The 8,054-nt window shown below is 45.5% G+C and overlaps 1 long non-coding RNA gene across 1 annotated transcript; it reads right to left on the reverse strand.

Moving 5' to 3' along the window:
• Positions 1 to 983: 983 nt before the first annotated feature.
• LOC102020810 lies at positions 984 to 7,568 on the reverse strand. Its single transcript, XR_260848.1, has 3 exons — positions 7,242 to 7,568; positions 4,620 to 4,809; positions 984 to 1,277 (listed from the first exon to the last, which is right to left on the reverse strand). It is a non-coding gene; the product is annotated as an uncharacterized LOC102020810 (long non-coding RNA).
• Between the last annotated feature and the right edge of the window lie 486 nt (positions 7,569 to 8,054).

Below are 8,054 nucleotides of genomic sequence, written 5' to 3' on the forward strand. Positions count from 1 at the left end.
GTTCAACTAAGAACCCATCGAAGGTTCCATCCATTGATAATGTTGGTGACTTAATGATTAATCACCTTTAGAAAGCCCCACCTCTGAACACATGAGGCTTTGGGGAAACATCTCAGATTGAAACCATGACACAAAACGAGAGCAATGCACCAAGGACGATTCCCGGGTCCTGGGCATAAGAAGTTGAGGAAATGGCAGTGCTGTTGGCATCTAGGCCACACCCTGTGGGCCTCTGCACATCTGTGTGCTCTGGTTGACCTTTAAAGGCCAGCGTTTCCATCTCTTTGCTAAGAACTTTCTTCCCAGATGCAGAAAACCACCCTGTGTGCCAGACACAGCTCCTGAAAGCAGCTGTCAGTCGCCAACACTCAGAACTTGATGTGCAAATACCCCAGCTCTCTTCCCTGCAGGAATAGAAACCTTGGGTGATTCTCACATACTTGCCCTGCACCACCATTTCTCAGGGTTTGCCATTGGGTGGCGCTCAAGTGCTCCACAGTGGCCGCCAGGTTAGAACATATCCTTCACTGGTCTTCGCTTTTCCAAGCACAGTCCCTACCAATGGTTCATGCACTGCTCACATAAATTGCTTACACTTCAGTCCTTGCTTCCGGATGTGGTCTGGGAGACCTAAGCTGGGACTTGGAAATCAAGAACAACCTCCAGTTCTGTATGCCCTCTTCTCTTTGACAATAGTGACAACAGCTCACCTTTGGGTCATTCTTTCTCATGGGCTCCTCCAGAACAATAGCAGGAGATTCAAGGTAATTCAGTGAACCTCTCTCATCTACGGTAGAGGCCAAATAGAGTAATTTTCACAAACAAGATTGCCAAAGGGTCTCCCCATCCTACCCCTGCTAATCACCCTTTCCTTTTCTTTTCCGGCCACTCAGAGCAGCTGCCCTGCCTTGCTTTCCCCTTAGCAAAACCAATAATGAACGGCAAGGACGATGACTTGAGAGGCCCCAGGGAGTTATCAAAAAGGAAGAGGCAGGAGAATGAAGGACCTTGTCTGTCTTTGCCTTCACCGGACAGCTCAGCAAATGCCCCAAGACAGGAAGGCCACAAACCATTAGCAGCCACATCCAGTGCTATTTATTAAAGCACTGACTCCATGAGGAACTAAGCCCCCTCATCAGGAGCCACGGGCACAGAGACCTCACTTGCCGTGTGCCGTGTCTCCCAGGGAAGCACGCTTGTTTGCACTGTAGCAGTTGGTGTGTCACAACCGATTCAGGATCACTGCCTTCTAGCTTCTTTCTGTTGATATGGATTGACTGTGGAGGGGAGGAGCAGAAGATGCTCAGAGATCCTTTGGATTAAGTAAAAAATGCCTGGTCTAAATGAACTGCTACCACCATCAGTCAGGCCCTGAAGTCCTTTCTACTGACAAGAAATTACAAGTGCATGATTATATCAACAGTGAGGGCACTGGCATGTCATAGAGTGGGGATTCCCAACCCCTGGGCAACAAACAGGCACCAGGTCAGGACCTGTTAGGAACCCAGCTGCACAGCAGGAGGTGAGTAGGGGTCAAGTGAAGCTTCATCTGTGTTCACACAGCTCCTGTCGCTCAAACCACAGCTTTGCCTTCTGTCAGATCAGCTTCCACGGTAGATTCTCACAGGAGTGTGGACCCTACTGTGAACTGCACATGCGTGGGAGCACAGGTCTACGCTCCTTTAAATCATCCTGAAACCACACACACCCTACCCCACCCCTGTGCACGGACACGTTGCTGTTCACAGAACCTTTCCCTGAGCTAGAAGGGTTGAGGACCACTGGTTCAGAGTGCCGGCGCCTGGGCATTAGCTTTGGAATCAGGAGGAGGTCATATCCGACCTCCAACTCCTGCATGGCCTTTTATGGTCTGGAGACTCTGGGCCTTGGCTTCCTTGGAGCTCAGTAAGGATAACATCCGTGCACACAGGGTGGTAGAGATACACAGCAGCCAGCAGCCAGCCAGTCACCAGAATTCCTGGACCTGCTCAACTTTCTGTAGCAAAGCAACCAAGTGGATCTACTCTGACTCATTAGAGGCCCAAGAAGACCCGGCTCAGGAATTCTCAGCCACAGATAATTGTCACTGTGAGTAAAGGTCTTTTGCCAGTGCCTCTGTGCCTCTTCCAAAGCACCCCCCCAGCTATGGTATTGTGAGCGCCTTAAACCTCTGTCTTCTGCCTGGGTACCGTTAGCACTGGTCTCAGGGTCTGGTACACAATAGGAGGACAAGTTTGGTGTTGTGCAGAGCCTCATCCAGAGCCTGGTACACCGCACACCTTGGAAAAATGTTACCCATTCTTGGTGAACATGGAAATGAATTCAGTGAACGTACGTGCATCCCCAGTAACAATCTGTGATAACATTTTATTTTTTTGGATACCACCATGCAGCCCCAGTGTTTCTTAGAGTGGCAAGCATTAATTCCAGTGCTCTGGGCAGTGCAATCCTAGCAAGCTCTGACCCATCCCTGGGATGTGCCGTGTGGACAAATCACGTGACCCATGGCCACCTCCACCCCAGTGTACAGGTATAAAGGAAGTCTGCTCCCTGCCAAGGGAGCCTCACAGCAACTGCCCCCGAATGTATGTTAATAAAAATAGAGTTCTTCACTGTACAGTGGATAAAACAGACAGCCATCCTCTGAACTGAGTAATCATGTTAATGTCACCAGTATTATGTCATGGTGACCCCATGTGTCCCCAATCCACTTCACTGAGAAATCCACTTTGCCTCTGTGGTCTTCTTGGAGAAGCTTTAGCACCTCATCTAATTAGGAGAAAACGTCAAGGTGCTCCAAACTAGGGGGCAGTCTACAACATAACGGACCAGCACTCCTCTCAAGCGATTAGGTCCTATAATCCTAGCAGTTCAGGGGCTTGAGGAAAGACGATCTTAAGCTGGAGGAGCCCAGCCTGGGCAAGTTAGTGACTTAGCAAGAGCCTGTTTCAAAACAAAAAAATACAAAATACAAAAGAGCTGGAGATGTAGCTGAGTGCAATCAGCTTGGGTGCGACCCCAAGTACTCTGGGGAAAAGAAACAAAAACAGAACTGTGTCAAGATCATGAAAGACGTGGACACAAGCAGAAACTGTCACAGGCTGGAGGGGCTATGAAACAAAATACAGCTGCAGACCCCAAAGAGGATCTCAGTAAAGTTTGCAGTTCAATTAAAAATGCTAAGGGTAGCCTCACTGGGGAGAAAGATCGGCAGGAAGGCTAACCGAAGGGTGGGTGGAAGAAAAGTGAATCTCAGGAAGTTGACTGAAAGGGTTAAAGTCTAAGCTCCATTTTTTTCCTCTTCATATTTTGAAACCTGAACATCAATGGTGGTTTTTTTGCCTTATCCTTATACCCTCCAACCCAACCTCACATGAAAGAATGAGTCTGAGCCTCTCTAATGCTTTCACAGCAGCAGAATCTGCACCTGAATAGTCATCAGTTATCAGTATAAATGACATTGATATCAATATTAATGGAATTGCCAAATTGAGTGGGGGTAGTCTGGGGTTCAGGACTTTTTTAAAAGTAGACTCCTTGCTTTGGGGGAAGGAGGGGCCCCAGCATGCTCAATTTTAGTGAAGTTTGCATTCTGAGGTCACACAAGTGTGGGAGACCACCAAACTGTGCTCTCCTGATAGCCTTGATCCTTACCTGACCTGTACTTCAACCCTATTCCCTGAGATAGGCAGAGCTGGCTATAGTAAAAGCGGATGTTCCCTTAATTGGCCCAAAGAATGTGATTGAGTCGGGTGGAGGTGCTGACGAGTCTCGGCATAGCAAAGCCGGTCAGCATTGCCCCATGCTGGAATAGAGGCTCAAGTAAGAGCCTGTGAGATTCCAGGGCTAAGACATGTGATAACATCTCAGCTGAGGCCGTGGGACTCAAAAGGAATTATATGTCGCTGGCAGTAAAGGTGTGAACTTTGCATACACCAAGCCATCCTCGTTGCACTGTTAATTGGAGGGCCTCTGTGCCTGCTGCAAAAATGCTCTGCTTCCCCTTACAGCCATGCCTGCAAAGTTTCTCTTCTCTAACACTCTGCCCAGCCACCACCTACCTCCCTGACTGGTACCAGTAAAAGCCGTGAGCTCTTGGACTTGGAACCTGTTGTTCCATAAAGAGCAGTGGGCTGTCCCAGAGCTCCTCAACTGCAGAACTTTCTGTTTGTCTTTCTTTTGCATCCATGTGCCATATTGTCAGGTGGGAGACTAATGCCTTCTGTGGGGGTTTCGGTACATAAGAGACCAGGCAAGGCTTCGGTTTATATTTGAGGGAAAGGGGGCCGAGAACACAAGGGCTTGGGCTTCCTCTGGGTGGTGGTTAGCGCAGTTGGTTTCAGGAGTCACTCTGCGTTCTCCAGCCGCAGCCTGACATCCTGAGTGAGACCCCCTTGGGGTCTTCAAGGTTATGCAGGGGCCCTCCTAGGTCTTTGCACCTCATTGAAGCCCACCAGGTTCATGGCCAATACTGAGACACCATTCTGTATCCTGGGGTGGGGGAGAGAATAAGTGCTTGCCTGTGCAAATTAAATCTGTGGGTCATCTCAGATTTGTTCCATATTGTCCCTATTTTCCTACACTGTCCGCCTGCCCTCCCATCCCAAATGTTTCCTTACCTCTCCCCACTGTGTCCTTGTCCACATCATGTGCTTGAGTCTCCTGTAGGTAGCATTTGCTCCCTTGACCTTCCCTGTTTTGTTTCTGAGTATCTGAGATGAGATGGTGACCTCGCTGGGGCCAGTAGACTGCATGCACTGATGTGTTCGTGCATTCATTCATGCATGCACCGGACTCTGCGGTGCCCTCCTAAAGTGGTAGCACACAAGATAGACAAGAGCTTTTGTTCCATGGAGCTTATACGTTAGGGACAGGGGAGGAGGCGGTCCATAAACCAAGGAAGAAAGACATAAGAAAATGTAATAACGATAATATTGATCTTATCTCATGTTTATGACACAAAATGTTTACATTCATTGCAGCTATTAGGTTCCTACACGTAGCTTATCTTTATTCTACCTACTGCCTCTCCCCCTCACTCTCTCTTCTCACCCATTTACTCTTGGACCCCCTCCCGTTGGTAAGAGATCAGTCCCCTTGTCTCTTCCATACATTCCTTATTGTGCTTTTTGCTTGTACTTTGCTTTACTCACATGAGAGATACTATACAGTATTTAGGTTTGTGTGTCTGATTTATTTCACTCAACATTATATTTTCCAAGTACATCCATTTTCCTACAAATATCTCAAACTGGTCCTTCTTTATAGCCAACTAGTATTCCATTCAGTATAGACTTTAACCAATCGTCTGTTGTTGGATATACAGGCTGCTTCCAGGATTTAGCTATTACCAATTGTATTGCTATAAATTGATATCCATGTATTGCTATAGAACAAAAATAGAGAAGGGGATTTAGAGGTGGGAGGAAGTGGGGAGAGAAGGGGAAAAGGATTTTTTAAAAGAATAAACCAGCTATTTTATGTACATATGCCCACTCTCCAAGAGGACTGTAAGCTGCATGCACTCCAAACATCTACTAATAAAAACAAATTATAAAATAAACCAAAGAAAGAAAGTGCAATGATGAGCGCTGTGGTTAAGGGGAACCAGGACAATGTGATTGGGAGTAATAGGGCTGATCAATGAAGAGCCTATTTTAAGGAGTAAGATTTAAGTTTAGCCCTGAACAGGAGAGTATCAGCTCTACAAATACCTGAGGAAAAGGCCAAAGGTATAGGTGGTACAAGGACCCTATGGCAAGGTCGCCTTGGCAGAGGGAGGAAAGACAGTATGAGTCATAGTAACAGAAGAGGCAAAAAGTAGCCCCAGATCAAGTCTAATCAGTAGGACCTCGTAGGAATGCTAATTAGTATGGGAAGACACTAAATAGTTCTAAATAGCGGAGTGATCAAATCTAACTTACATTTTAAATATTTTCACTGCTACTGCTGCGTTGTGAATGGGCTGGGATGTTGGAAGTAGGTCTCAAGCTTAGAAGCAGGGATACTATATTAAGAGAATATGGCAGATAACCAGGGTCAAGGATGATGGTGCCTGGGTTAGGGTGGTAGAAATGAGAAGAGTGAGTGGGTTTAAGGCATGTTTTGGAAGAAAGGCTAATAGAATTGGTTAATGGCTGAACTGTAAGGAATGAGAAGAAAAAGAATCACAACTAAATTTTTGCATCGGGGTATTATATGTGGTGGTATCAATAGGTGACATCAGCCCTGTGAAGAGGTTGGGGACAGGAAGTAAATGGTTCTGCTTAGACAGGTTAAGTTTGAACTGTTTATTAATGAACTGTCTGAAGTCCCTACCTCATACATTATTTGTATCACTAGACAAAGGACTATGAAACTATGAGATCCCAGACTTTACCTTCCTTTTCAGTTCCTTGTTAAGCAGGGATAAAGAGATGGATAACTGAATAAAATATTCAGTCTTTTGTAAAACACTGCTAGGTTCAGAGGTTTGGTGGCAGAGCCCCATCTTCCCAGACAGGTATAATGGCCAATCAATCACTGTGTCACACTACACAATTATTAAGGTGGCAAACTAATTAAAAATTTAATCTTATGATTTTTATCTTAATCTCATTTTCCCATTAGTTTTGATCAATGCCCCACAAATACAATTTACCAGAATTTTTCATTTAGATAAATGACTTGAGCAGGGTACGTAATTAATCTGTTTGTTATGAACCAACTGAAAACTAAAATTTATATGCTAATGACTGAAAAGCACTGATTAATGTTCAAAGCATTTTATAAGCACAAAAGCGGTGTTCCTGTTATCAAATGAAATTCTTTGCTATATTATACTCACTGACTGGTCAAGCCTGTTCCTCTTGACTTTTAGCAGTCAAGTGGCAGTGTGGTAGGTAGGTAAATAGTGCATTTTGGAAATGTTTTCACACCCTACCTGGCACTAAAACACTAGCTGTGAAAGTCGTCCCAAATAAGAAGATTCCACAAACTTCAGGAAACTTCTGTTGTACTCTTCCAAAAAAGGAAGAAAGAAAACATCAGTCTACAAATCATACATAATAACTAAGCAAAACTGCATGTGGGGGCTGCATTGAGGAAGGGCATACAGTATTTGCAACCTAGTCCAGTTTCAAGGTGAAGGAGATTGTGGCTTTGCTCCGTAGGTCTTGAATCAGGAGCTATTCATTTGGTAACCATTCTTTTCTATTGATGATGGAAAATTTTCTATTGCTTTCAAGTTCTGTAGCATTTACATGAACGACAGCATCCTTAAGTTCCTTCCAGGAACTTTAAAAGAGGTCTTGATTTTCAAAATAAAGGTCAGTGACTCTGGTCTCCTGTAGCCTTCTCAGCCCTCTTAACAACAGTATTTGTGCTTGGATTTTGCCATTTCAATAAAAGGGTGAGAAGACAGAATTGTGAATTGTGCCTGCCATCAACAAAAGCTACCCAGTAAAGACTCTCCGTGCTACACACAGCAGAAAGTTGACTAGAAAACAGAGGCAGGTGTGGGCAGGGGCTAGTTCAATGGTTAAATTTTAAAAAGGAAAGAAAACAGTAACTGGGTTGCCATGGTCCTCGGGACACACACATTTTATGACCATGACACAAGCATCAGCCCAACGTGAATCAGGATAAATTTTTATTATAAGTTTAGTGGACTTGCCCTCTTCATCCCTCTTTGTCTGTCACTCCAGTCTGTCACTCCAATCATTCCCTCACACAGGATAGTCCTTCCTCTGCGCCCAAGTTCTTCAAGTTCCTGGCCACAGAACCTTGAGGCCACTGGTCAGGCTATATTACAGACTAAGCAAGAAAAGAAGGATGTGGAAGATCTTTGACAGTCCTTAGCGTCCTACGGGGACTCCAAGCAAATGGAGGGGAAGTGACGTCACTCATACCGGAAACGGAAGTCTGGCTCGGGTGGCGATTACCACCCTGCTGTGTGTGGCGGGTGTGGATTTTTTTTTTCCCTCTCAGGCTCTGAGTTCCTGCCATTTCGGGAAGAGGTGGGCCAACACTCTCCTCATCTGCACATCTCTTCCTGCATTTTCCTTCCCTTTAGT

The sequence above is a fragment of the Chinchilla lanigera genome, unplaced genomic scaffold, assembly GCF_000276665.1.
Source record: "Chinchilla lanigera isolate Chin_1 unplaced genomic scaffold, ChiLan1.0 scaffold00021, whole genome shotgun sequence".
NCBI lineage: Eukaryota > Metazoa > Chordata > Mammalia > Rodentia > Chinchillidae > Chinchilla > Chinchilla lanigera.